Genomic DNA, 14,439 nt, shown 5'->3' on the forward strand with positions numbered 1-14,439 from the left:
TAATATTGATATTTCATAATAATATAATATGATGGATGTAAAAAAAAGATTTTTTTTTTTTTATTTTAATTAGCTTAGGTTAGGTTAGGTAAGGTTTATTTTAATTTTTTTTTTTTTTTTTTTTTTTTTTTTTAATTCTTCGTTATATATATATAATGTTAATAATATGATGGATGTAAAAAAAAAGATTTTTTTTTTTTTATTTAAACTAGCTTAGGTTAGGTTAGGTAAGGTTAGGTTAGGTTAGGTTAGGTTAGGTTAGGTTAGGTTAGGTTAGGTTAGGTTAGGTTAGGTTAGGTTAGGTTAGGTTAGGTTAGGTTAGGTTAGGTTAGTGTCACCGACAGGTTTTTCCGCCCCTGAGGGGGGCGCTCCCATAAGGAGTAGTGCCACCCAGCCGCTCGGTCTGACCCTGGTAGTCAATGCGCCACCGATGAAATGATGATGACCCTTGGCAAAGCTGAACAAAATATTTCATGTGTTAAGTCCCGCAGTTTGCTCTGACAGGCCCCACGGCTTCTCAGAGTGAACTGTGGATGGTTAAGTCGGTCGCCACAGACCATGTAAATAATAGGTAATAGGTAATATAGTATAAGATTAAATTTTTGTTTTGTTGTCAATATGGTAAAGGGTAATTAAATTAAATGTGATTAGTTGTAATAATAATGTATAGTGTAAATTGTAAAATATTCATGTATAATGCAAAGGGTAACCAAGTAATAAAGCGGGATTTATAGATGGGCGTTGGGGGTATGTAATTAGATAGTTAAGATGTACGTAGTGATAAGTGCATATAGATCGATGTCGCTACGCGTCGCACGTACACGGCACAGTAATTGTTGATATATGCTCATAGGCCTGTTGCGAAGGCTCCCTTTTGCACGTATGTGCAATCACAAAGCGTAGCAACACTTAGGCAATCATCGATCCGATTATAATCACGATCCCGCGTAATTAATTTTCATTTCAATTTCGATTATTAATATCCGCGGTCATTCCGCGCGCGGCGTTTCCGAATCGGTATTCTGGCAGCTTTCCTGCTCGCACATACGACGGCGTCTCTGTCGTATGTGTAGAAACCGATTTCGCGATACAAATTTTCTCGCTTTGCAGTGACAGAGCCCCTCTCGCTCGCGTGTATGACGGCATCACGCTCACGCACGACGGGAGAATCGGATCAATGATTTTGGTCGATCAAGGAGACCACGTACTGGAATAAAGTGCGGGAAATCTTTGATCGGCTAGGTATGAGTATGTACTAAGCAATTATTACTGCCTATATGTTTGGTTGACGGAATGACATCCGTCAACTAGTCGTAAGTATGTGCCTGCGGCGACACCGAGCTATATTAGTTGTTAACGTGAGAAAGATTGCACGACCGATACATTTATATATTAGAATCAAGTAACTTCCCCGCGTAATATCGTTTTATATTAAGCTTTTATTTTGTAGTCAGATTACCAATCTACCGAGTTCATGTTTTTAGACCAACGTCAAGTAGGTATTCAGGCCGTCGGGACGCCTCAAAGTTGAGCCCCCCGACGGTAGTTGGCCGAAAGATTGATATGCGCTGTCGTAGGCCTGGTGCCACAAATATGCCAATTTAACCACTGGCATATGACGCCCTATCATCCAGGCTAACTTTGTAGTACTCTTGTTTCTGAGTGAGAGGTACCTTCGCCCCGCTAGAGCCCGGAAAGCCGGCCGCCGCGCGAACGCCCCTCCCTCAGCCATGAAGAGCGCCACCACGCGGGGGGTGTGCTGTATCGATAGGTAATTCAACCACGAATCCGTCGATGCCTCGCACGCCCTCGTAGGTGCGTTTTTCGTGGGGCTGGCCCAGAAACAATGCAGTATTGCTACAGCAATTACACACTCTCGGTACCGACAGGTACTCGAAGTACGTATGTGACGAGTGAGCGACGCCGCCCACCGGCGAGCGTCGACTCGCGCCCATAACTTTACTTAGTCGGCCCTTACGTAGATGTCGCGGGTAATTAGTCATTGCACAATTTCCGCCACTCTCGTAAGGAAACCGTTAATTAATTTTGTCACCCGAAAAACGTTGAGCTAAGGGATGAAATCGGCCAGATTTGCATATAAACCCACTATTTTTAAATTCAATATCAGTCTTCGCTTGGATTTACGACCCTGAACCTGCGAAGGTCAGCGGCGTAATTTTATCCATATATTTACATACAAGTCCCCAGTACTTGTGAGGAAGTGTTCGCCAAGGTTCGATACCTACTGGTCGACCCCTCTACCTTCATACCTACTGTCACTCTGACAGATCGCGAGTGTCAGTCAGCGACTTAGTCGTTTTGTGCATAATTTTACTTCTCATTACCGGACCCGGTCCCCAACCTTTTTTTCGGACAGTGACGCGCGCTCGTGCAATCTCGCTCGCAACTTGTAATAAATAATTCTAAATAAATAAATAATTAATTTCTACAATTAGTACTAGATAATAACTTAGTTCTTTTATAATAATTTGGGATTCTGGACTTACGTAATCTGAACTTTTTGTTGATTATTATGTGATTGTGGGACTCAATAAACTGGTTAATATAGTGAAATTTCTTTTACTGGACCATAATAAGTGCCTACCTGCTCTTCCTACATTTGAATGTACCTCCACTCCAGGCACGGAGCTAGCCGAGGATTCGGAGGCCTACATCGTGGCGCCCAACAGTATGGTGCTGTCCAGGTCGCATTAACCTGGTCGGATCCCAACCCTGAGATCCACTGCAGCATCAAATATAAACAGAGTGAGTACGATTTTGGCAAAATAAAATTGTGTACCAAGCTCACAGGAAGAGCAGAGTAGTGCGACTAAGTGCAACTTAAGACATTTTCAAAAAAATAGACACTTATAAAAAATTTCAAATAAAAATCAAAACACTTAGTGCAATTTTCGAATACAAAATACTTTGAAAATTTTAGTGATCGAAAACACTTATAAAAATTTCGAATAAAAATCAAAACACTTAGTAAAAATTTTCGAATACAAAATACTTTGAAAAATTTAGTGATCGAAAAACACTTATAAAAATTTCGGATAAAAGTCGAAACACTTAGTGAAACTTTCGAACACAAAATACTTTGAAAATTTCAGTGATCAAAAACACTTATAAAAATTTCGTATAAAAATCAAAACACTTAGTGCAATTTTCGAATACCAAAATACTTTGAAAATTTTAGTGATCGAAAACACTTATAAAAATTTCGAATAAAAATCAAAACACTTAGTAAAAATTTTCGAATACAAAATACTTTGAAAATTTTAGTGATCGAAAAACACTTATAAAAATTTCGGATAAAAATCAAAACACTTAGTGGAATTTTCGAATGCAAAATACTTTGAAAATTTTAGTGATCAAAAAAAAACACTTATAAAAATTTCGCATAAAAATCAAAAACGCTTAGTGCAATTTTCGAATACAAAATAATTTGAAAATTTTAGTGATCGAAAAACACTTATAAAAATTTCGGGTAAAAGTCAAAACACTTAGTGGAATTTTCGAATGCAAAAATACTTTGAAAATTTTAGCAATCAAAAACACTTATAAAAATTTCGGATAAAAATCAAAACACTCGTAAAATTTTTAAAATAAAAAACACAACGTATTGTCTAAAAGACTCGCATGTACACGCGGTCCAAAGCGCGCAGAGCATATTCCACGGATAGTGACAGCGACATCACAACCATGCCTCGCCCAGACGAAGAGCCGGCTGTCAGTGGACCCTCAGACATCTTCGGCGTGTCGGAGTTCCAGGACGGCCAGGTCTTCCCGGAGGACAGTCCGCGGACGGACATCACAGTCGAAAGTGGCCGACCGAGGCGAGAAGTACCCGTGGACGACGGCAGGAGGCCGTACGCTCCCAAGCCGGAGCTGAAGACGACATTCACGGGGGACCCGCGGCAACGGTTCATAACATTCATAGAAGACTGCGAGGACTACTTCAAGGAGTCGAGGTGTCCTCAGAATTGCCGGGTCAAGGAAGCTATCAGCCGCCTAGAAGGGGAAGCGAAGGCGTGGGGACGAGAGTTCGACCCCGCCGACTCCTGGGAGGCCTTCAAGGAGGATGGCATCCTCCACTTCGAGTCTTTTGCCCGCCGTCAGAGGCAAAGGATAGACCTGCTGGTAAGGCGCCAGAGGCCGGAGATGACGCCATACCGGTTCCTCCGTCAGAAGGCGGAACTAGCAGCCGTACTGATGCCGGACATGAAGCCGGAGGTGATGGGGCAGACGTTCCACTTTCTGCTGACGGGGGCAGATCAAATCCGAGTAGATCGGATTCAATGGAGGACGATGGCACAGCTAGTTGCTGCTGCCAAAACCCTCAACTCGCTGTCCGACGAGCCTACTGTAGGCTATCAATCGGCTTCAAAGCAGCCGCCGCCGCCATGCATATTGTGTGGTGGCTGCAAAGCAGAGACGAAGAGGCCGCCCACCAACGATAATTGGAGGGACCGGCCGCAGACCGGACAGAAGGGAGCAGCTCGACAGGATGACGGAGGAGCAGAGGAGGCGCCAAGGCGCCAGGGGCCCCCCAACCGTGGCGGGTACCAAGGCGGACGAGGCAGAGGCGGTGGCAACCGTGGCGATCGCCGCGCGGCCAGCGTCCAGCGTCAGGCGGCACCGGAGGAGCGCCGTCAGGAGCAGTCCCGTCCCGAATGAGGACGCACCCCGACGCCGGCGACCCATTGTCGGCTCCAAGAAGGACGTCGGTCCGACGGGCCCCGACGAAAAGTGAGCAGTGTCAAGTGTAAGGACGACCACCATACGCCTACGCGAGACATTGCTCGCGACTTGCAAACACTGGCGGTGATAAACAATAACCGTGCCGGTGTAATTAATAGTGTTAGGACAGCGAAAGCTAAGGTGGTTAAGTCAAAAGACAATTCAATTGCTAAGATACCGCATAAGACCGAATCTGGTCGCGGTACTATTAATTGGTGTATAAACGAGGAACATGTTGTTGTTCCAGTGGCCCGGAGGGACGCGCGATCAAATGTCAATTATGCCCCTACACATGTGAGCACGCCACTACCAGGTGCGGGCGACGTACGTGTGGGGGCTGAAGTGAACGCGTCGGATGCCAACCCTGGAACCATGTGCCATCTGGTTCGAGCCGTAAGAAGCCCGAACCCCAAGACCTTCGGGTCTGACCAGTGGGAGGCATTGCCCCCTGGTCACGATGATGGCCACATCGACACTGTATATTTTTATAATAAGACCGCTTTATTAGGATTAGGATATGTTAACAGCACAGAGTGGGACGATGGGCACGGTAAGTATCGTATGCCCATCCCGAGCGAACGCGGCCGGCGAGACTCCAGCACTACACGAGCCAACCAGAGCTCGACCGGAACGGCAAGTAGCTCGGGTCGCGTCAAAGTTGACGACGGCCCCTTTGTGTTGTTTAACCCCAGTAATTATAGCGCCGATTCTGGCAACCCTTGTTTAACCCGCACTAGAACTTGCAAGGCTGAGGCTGGCCAACTAAAAACTAAAATCCGTAGCCCTAACATTGTATATAATAACCCCATGCATAGTAGTCGAATAAATGCCGAACCATCCGTTACTGCCTCCACACCGCTCGATTCGGACATCGCGACACCCATCGGTAGGTGTGCGAATGACGACGAAAAGTGTGGAATAAATTGTGTAAAATGTGTTGTAATTAATGATGTGTATTATAATAAGTGTGAATTAATTAGTGTAAATGTAAATAATGTGAATGTGTCCAATAATGTTAGTGATGTAAATAAAATATGTGATATAAATAGTGTTATTAGTGTAAATAATCGTACCGACGTGGAAGGGGAGCTATTCGATGGCGAGTCAGCAGTGCGGAACGCCACCGTAGTCGACGACGAGGCTTCAGCGGGGGTCTATAGTGTCTGGGGGGCCACTCCCGAATTAAAGGGGGGGCACCTCCTCACACTACCCTTCCGCATCGAAGGAAATGAACGGGAGTATGAAGCCGTCATTGACACGGGAGCTACGCACACTTTGCTGCGTAGCGATCTGTATCCCCATAAAATAGTGCCGTGCGCGAAACCGCAAACGTTAGTAACGGCCGGGGGCGGATCGCTGCGTACCGAAGGGGTCGTTACCGTAAAGGGCTACCTTAGGGATAGCCCGATAGTGGTGCAGGCCCTTCTGGTCAGAAACCTACATGTCCCCTTTTTGATGGGACTGGACTGGCTGGAGGCGCAGCAGGCAGTGGTGGATATGAAGCGCCGCTGCATCCACTATGGTGACGACCTGCGACAGACGCTATATAGCAGGACGCTTCGGAAGCCCTTACCGGGGGGTCCGATCCAGACCGCGGAACTAGCGCCCGGAATTCCCGATTCGGCCCGCATCGCCTTGACGAAAGTCTTGGAGGACTTCGCGGACCGTTTCGCCGAGACCGGTCCCTTGTGTCGTACAACGGAAGTGAGGGTCTTCCTGAAGAACCCTACTCCGTTCCGTCTTGGTCCCTTCCGTCAGTCGGAAGAAAAGAAGCGACAGATTCAGGAGGACGTTGAGCAGATGATGGCAGACGGGGTCATCGAACCGAGCTCCAGTCCATATCTGAGTCCAGTAGTGCTGGTACCGAAGAAGGACGGGTCCACAAGGTTTTGTGTGGATTATCGGCGGCTGAATTCGCAGACGGAGGATGAGGCGACCACGCTACCGTTAATCCTAGAAACCTTGAAGGACCTAGGAACCGCTAAGGTATTCAGCTCGCTGGATCTCCGCCATGGTTACTGGCAGCTCAAGTTGCACCCGGAAACCAAACCTTTGACGGCCTTTGCGACAGCTGATGGAGGTTGCTACCAGTTTCGTGTTCTCCCTTTTGGGTTGAAGCAGGCTGTGGGAGCTTTTCAGCGGTTGATGTCGCAGGAGGTCCTGATCGGTTTGGTCAACAAGATCTGTCTCGTCTACCTCGACGACATAATTGTCTATAGTCGCAACTGGGAAGAACACGCGCAGCATTTGAGGCTCGTGTTCGAAAGACTGCAATTCCACGAATTGCGAGTCGCCCCAAAGAAATGCCAGATTGGGAGGCAGGCTGTGGATTACCTGGGACACCATATCACGGAGACGGGTAATGAGCCCCAGGAACACCACCTTGCCGAAGTGGAATCGGCTGCGGTGCCAAAAACGAGGCGAGATGTGCGCGCTTTTCTGGGCCTGTGTAACTGGCTCAGAGAATACGTGCCGCATTTTGCTGAGATGGCGGTGCCTCTGACGAAACTACTTCGCTCAACTGTGCGATTTCAATGGGGAGACGAAGCGGAGGTCGCCTTTCGTCGAATAAAGGACGCTTTAAAGCAGCCTTTGAGATTGGCTAGACCAGATTTCGAGAGGCCCTTCTGCCTCCAGACGGACGCCAGTGGGCATGGCATCGCGGCCGTATTGTTCCAACCACGGGACGATGGCGGGCGCGATGTCATCTCCTACGCGAGCAAGCGCGTCAACGAAACGGAAGCTCGTTATCATATTAACGAACTGGAAGCCATGGCCGCCGTATGGGGTATAACCAAATACCGCGGCTACCTGGAAGACAGGAAGTTCAAATTGATAACGGACAACCAGGCGTTGACGTGGTTGAACACCGCCAAGAACCAGAAGGGTAAACTCGCTAGGTGGGCGATTCTGCTCTCGGAATACAATTTCGAGACAGAACACTGCCCCGGCAGTGAGAACCACTTAGCGGATCACCTCTCGAGATTTCCGCAAGGACCAGCGGGCGCAACTCTTAGTCCGGAAGAGGAATGCGCCCGTATTGAAGCACCGACGAGACGACCGGAAGCTACGGCGATGTTACTTATCATGGTAAACATCCGGGAGGAAGTGATTGAGAAGCAGAAGACCGACCCACGCATTATGGCGACAGTCGCGCTTTTCAATTCTCCCGATAATGCGGGAAGACGACCCGCCGGACTAGCCGTAAGAGACGGAATGCTGGTAAGGATTAGCAGTCGGATGGATCCGCAGCTAGTCGTACCAGCCGGCACAAGGGAGGATGTGATGAAAGTATACCACGACCAGAGCGGGCACCCAGGTGCCGCGGAAACCGACCGCTCTATCAGGGAGTGGTATCACTGGAAGAAGAGACGGCGTGACGTCGAAAGACACGTCCGTAGTTGCGAGGTGTGCGCCACTCGGAAGAGGGCTGCCCCGCAACCTCCGGCACCTCAGACGTCGCATATGGAAGCGGTGAGGCCATGGGAGATCCTGGCGTTAGATCTGATGGGACCATACCCAACGACCAGTCGTCGCAACAAGTATTTACTTGTGATGACTGATATGTTCTCCCGATGGGTGGAAGCCTTCGTGATGCGATCCGCGACGGTGTCGGCGATCTTACCATATGTGGAAAATCAGATCCTGAAACGTTATGGTTATCCGCGAGCGATTTTGACGGATAACGGGACTCAATTTGATCATCCTAGGTGGCGTACGGCTTTGGAAAAATGGGGAATCAAACACTGGACGACGGCGATCTATATGCCGCGCTGTAACCCCACCGAACGCCGAAACCAGGAGATTAAAAAGGGTCTCCGTGTCCGTCTAGCGAGCGATGACCATGACAAATGGGATCTGCACGTTCCAGACATCATGTATGATCTCCGATGCCGGAGGAACGCCGCGACTGGGTTTTCACCCGCGGAAGTGCTATGGGGGTTCCCGATCTGCCGACCGGGACACTTCAGCAACCCACTGCGGACAGAACTCGACGACGAGGTCCGGTTAGACAGGGAAGAGATGAACGCGGCGGTATCGGCCAACCAAGCGGCGTACTTCAGAAGGCGAGGTACCGAGCCGACCACCGGTCCGCTGACGTTCGAGACAGGTGACCAGGTGTACACGAAGGAACACCCGAAGAAGAGGCCAGGCGCATGCGCCGGCCTAGATGCAAAGTGGAGTGGTCCGCACACTATATTGATGAAAGTCGGACGCACTCAATACTTTGTGAATCGACGTGGCAGGCCCTATAAATTCCACGTCGATCAACTCCGACGTTACCTACCTCCTGTGGCCACGGGAGCCGAGGTAACGGACGAGGGGGCAGACGATTCGGTGACGCCCCCAGCGCCACCGGACGTCACTCCCGCAAGCTTGGGTGACGGTACCGAACCGGTCGGACCGTCAAGCATCCCAACGGCGGAAGAAGGAGTCGACCATGACTCCGAAACGGAAGACGAGATTGGGGAAACCCAAGGAGTGGATGGCGGGGCTCATACAATCGATCCCGCGCCATCAGGGGAGTATCGCCCGTGGGAGTTGGAGGACGATACAGGGGGACGCACGTCACCAGGACGGGCGTCTCCAGAAAACCCCGAGACTGACGGCCGCACTACGGTGCCCGGCGTCAGCGGGGGCCTTGAATACCGAAAGAGTGTGTTGGAGGACGTCCTAGACGACACACCTTTCAGGACGAGGCCTCCCAGACGAGAGTTCCGCTTGGCGGGACGCACGGGAAAACGGCGCCAAAAAGGGTCCGTTCTACCGGCGTCCGAAGACGTACGGTAGGAGCCCAGAACTATACGTCGTTGTTTACTACCGCTATCCGGATGCGCGCAAGAAGAGTCACGCACGTGAGGCAACTAGTTGTGGGTCAAAGGAGTGCACGCCTTAGCCCAATAAAACTCTCAAACAGAAGGCCCTTACGTGGCGTGACAGCAAAGACGCCGCGCGCATAGATGGGACAGAGGCCCAGGGTAGCGGAGTACTCACACGGGTATGAGTTGGGTTCCACCGCGTCGAAATGGAGTAGACGGAACGGCGATACTTTTTCTTTTTTTGTTTGTTTTGTTTTTTTTTCTGTACTAATATATTGCGCATGTAAATTTTGTCTCTTGTTGTAAATAAAAGAAAAAAAAAAATACCATGTATGTACCAGCGACGTCGAGGATACGACCGGGGGAATCTCCCTGGCGTATGATTCTGCAAGTCCCAGAACGGGCTGCCTGGCTCACACCGGGAAACCTGTACACCCACCCCTGACGATGGACTGGTGGAAAGGTACTTTATTAAGACCTTGTCCTAGTAAACACTCCACGTCAGGAGGGTGACAGGCAGACTATTTCGTCACCAGCAGCCCGGGAATGTATTACTTAAAATCCCAATTTTTGCCTTATATAAAATTTCGTTTTTTTTTTCTATATTCTTGTACCCGACTCTGGGCCAATAAATAAATAATAATTACCCTTTCCTTGTCATGTGCATGCCGTAGTGGTTATAATTATTTTAGATATTTTTTTTTTACGTTGATAATTGGTTGTTTTGTCTTGTGCATGTATTGTTTTGTCTTGTGAGGCGGAGCCAAGGGGGCCGGTGGCTAATTGAGGTCAGATCCTGGCGGTGGTTTTGCTTTGGTTGGGGGGATTTGTCACCGACAGGTTTTTCCGCCCCTGAGGGGGGCGCTCCCATAAGGAGTAGTGCCACCCAGCCGCTCGGTCTGACCCTGGTAGTCAATGCGCCACCGATGAAATGATGATGACCCTTGGCAAAGCTGAACAAAATATTTCATGTGTTAAGTCCCGCAGTTTGCTCTGACAGGCCCCACGGCTTCTCAGAGTGAACTGTGGATGGTTAAGTCGGTCGCCACAGACCATGTAAATAATAGGTAATAGGTAATATAGTATAAGATTAAATTTTTGTTTTGTTGTCAATATGGTAAAGGGTAATTAAATTAAATGTGATTAGTTGTAATAATAATGTATAGTGTAAATTGTAAAATATTCATGTATAATGCAAAGGGTAACCAAGTAATAAAGCGGGATTTATAGATGGGCGTTGGGGGTATGTAATTAGATAGTTAAGATGTACGTAGTGATAAGTGCATATAGATCGATGTCGCTACGCGTCGCACGTACACGGCACAGTAATTGTTGATATATGCTCATAGGCCTGTTGCGAAGGCTCCCTTTTGCACGTATGTGCAATCACAAAGCGTAGCAACACTTAGGCAATCATCGATCCGATTATAATCACGATCCCGCGTAATTAATTTTCATTTCAATTTCGATTATTAATATCCGCGGTCATTCCGCGCGCGGCGTTTCCGAATCGGTATTCTGGCAGCTTTCCTGCTCGCACATACGACGGCGTCTCTGTCGTATGTGTAGAAACCGATTTCGCGATACAAATTTTCTCGCTTTGCAGTGACAGAGCCCCTCTCGCTCGCGTGTATGACGGCATCACGCTCACGCACGACGGGAGAATCGGATCAATGATTTTGGTCGATCAAGGAGACCACGTACTGGAATAAAGTGCGGGAAATCTTTGATCGGCTAGGTATGAGTATGTACTAAGCAATTATTACTGCCTATATGTTTGGTTGACGGAATGACATCCGTCAACTAGTCGTAAGTATGTGCCTGCGGCGACACCGAGCTATATTAGTTGTTAACGTGAGAAAGATTGCACGACCGATACATTTATATATTAGAATCAAGTAACTTCCCCGCGTAATATCGTTTTATATTAAGCTTTTATTTTGTAGTCAGATTACCAATCTACCGAGTTCATGTTTTTAGACCAACGTCAAGTAGGTATTCAGGCCGTCGGGACGCCTCAAAGTTGAGCCCCCCGACGGTAGTTGGCCGAAAGATTGATATGCGCTGTCGTAGGCCTGGTGCCACAAATATGCCAATTTAACCACTGGCATATGACGCCCTATCATCCAGGCTAACTTTGTAGTACTCTTGTTTCTGAGTGAGAGGTACCTTCGCCCCGCTAGAGCCCGGAAAGCCGGCCGCCGCGCGAACGCCCCTCCCTCAGCCATGAAGAGCGCCACCACGCGGGGGGTGTGCTGTATCGATAGGTAATTCAACCACGAATCCGTCGATGCCTCGCACGCCCTCGTAGGTGCGTTTTTCGTGGGGCTGGCCCAGAAACAATGCAGTATTGCTACAGCAATTACACACTCTCGGTACCGACAGGTACTCGAAGTACGTATGTGACGAGTGAGCGACGCCGCCCACCGGCGAGCGTCGACTCGCGCCCATAACTTTACTTAGTCGGCCCTTACGTAGATGTCGCGGGTAATTAGTCATTGCACAATTTCCGCCACTCTCGTAAGGAAACCGTTAATTAATTTTGTCACCCGAAAAACGTTGAGCTAAGGGATGAAATCGGCCAGATTTGCATATAAACCCACTATTTTTAAATTCAATATCAGTCTTCGCTTGGATTTACGACCCTGAACCTGCGAAGGTCAGCGGCGTAATTTTATCCATATATTTACATACAAGTCCCCAGTACTTGTGAGGAAGTGTTCGCCAAGGTTCGATACCTACTGGTCGACCCCTCTACCTTCATACCTACTGTCACTCTGACAGATCGCGAGTGTCAGTCAGCGACTTAGTCGTTTTGTGCATAATTTTACTTCTCATTACCGGACCCGGTCCCCAACCTTTTTTTCGGACAGTGACGCGCGCTCGTGCAATCTCGCTCGCAACTTGTAATAAATAATTCTAAATAAATAAATAATTAATTTCTACAATTAGTACTAGATAATAACTTAGTTCTTTTATAATAATTTGGGATTCTGGACTTACGTAATCTGAACTTTTTGTTGATTATTATGTGATTGTGGGACTCAATAAACTGGTTAATATAGTGAAATTTCTTTTACTGGACCATAATAAGTGCCTACCTGCTCTTCCTACATTTGAATGTACCTCCACTCCAGGCACGGAGCTAGCCGAGGATTCGGAGGCCTACATTAGGTTAGGTTAGGTTAGGTTAGGTCAGGTTAGGTTTATGTAAGGTTAGGTTGGGTTAAGTTGGCGAACGAACGTCGTCGACGAGAGCGCCGTTTAAAGCGAGACATCCGTCGACGACGAGGTCGCTGCTTCGGCCGTCGACGACGGACGAGAGCGCCGCTTAAAGCGTGACACGGGCCCGCCTGGCCTGCTGAATCTGAGTCCCGGCGGCATCGTGCACTTCACACGTCCCACTCTCGCCGGTTCGTGCGTATTTAAACGACATTATATTATCGTTATGTCAATGGTATATTATACCTATCATAATAATCTATGATGAATGAAAAGAAATGAAAAATTATTTCAACATCAAATTATACCGCTAGAACTCGCCCTCGCGCTTTACGTACATATCCCTATGTTGAACGTCGAAATGAAGACAATGAAATTATCTTACGATTACGTTCATGCCTTATGACGATATAATATTGATATTTCATAATAATATAATATGATGGATGTAAAAAAAAAGATTTTTTTTTTTTATTTTAATTAGCTTAGGTTAGGTTAGGTAAGGTTAGGTTAGGTTAGGTTAGTTTTTGTGTTTGGGTTAGGTTAGGTTAGTTTAGGTTAGGTTAGGTCTGCGAACGAACGTCGTCGACGAGAGCGCCGTTTAAAGCGAGACATCGCCGTTTCGGCCGTCGACGACGCACGAGAGGGCCGCTTAGAGCGCGACACGTGGCCCGCCTGGCGAGCTTAATCGTCGTGCATCGTGCACTTCACGTCCGACTCTCGCCGCGTTCGGCGGCGTGCGTATTATGACGATATTATGTTATCGACATGTCAACGGTATATGATATCTATCATAATAATATATGTTGGATGAAAAATAATGAAAAATTATTTTAACATCAAATTTTACCGCTAGAACTCGCCCTCGCGCTTTACTTACCTATTCCTATGTTGAACGTCGAAATGAAGACAATGAAATATTCTTTCAGGTGAGGCGTATCGGGCGCATTTAAAATGATCAGTGACACGCTCGTTGATCACGTTTATGCCCTATAACGATATGATATTGATATTTTTTATGGTATTCATCATAATAATAAATGATGTATGAAAAAAAAAATTGGTTAGTTTAGGTTAGGTTAGGTCACGTTAGGTATGATTAGGTTAGGTTAGGTTAGTTTTTGTTTAGGATAGGTTAGGTTAGTTTTTGTTTAGGTTAGGTTAGGTTTGTTTAGGTTAGGTTTGTTTTTGTTTAGGTTAGTTTTTGCTTAGGTTAGGTTAGTTTTTGTTTAGGTTAGTTTTTGTTTAGGTAAGGTTAGGTAAGGTTAGATTAGGTAAGGTTAGGTTAGGTTTAGTTTAGGTTAGGTTGTGTTAGGTTAGGTAAGGTTATGTTAGGTTATGTTAGGTTAGGTTAGGTGAGGTGAGGTTAGGTCAGGTCAGCGAACGGACGTAGTCGACGAGAGCGCAGCTTTTAGCGAGACATGGGCCCTACTGGCTAGCTAAATCTGCGTCCCTCCGGCATGTCAAGTAGACGATGCCGGCGGGACGCAGATTTAGCTAGCCAGGAGGGCCCATGGCTCGCTTAAAGCGGCGCTCTCGTCGACTACGTTCTTTCGCTAACCTGACCTAACCTCACCTCACCTTACCTAACCTAACATAACCTAACATAACCTTACCTTACCTAACACAACCTAACCTAAGCTAAACCTAACCT

The sequence above is a fragment of the Rhyacophila brunnea genome, unplaced genomic scaffold (genome assembly GCF_057557595.1).
Source record: "Rhyacophila brunnea isolate RB1 unplaced genomic scaffold, BYU_Rbru_1.0 scaffold_10, whole genome shotgun sequence".
Taxonomy (NCBI): domain Eukaryota; kingdom Metazoa; phylum Arthropoda; class Insecta; order Trichoptera; family Rhyacophilidae; genus Rhyacophila; species Rhyacophila brunnea.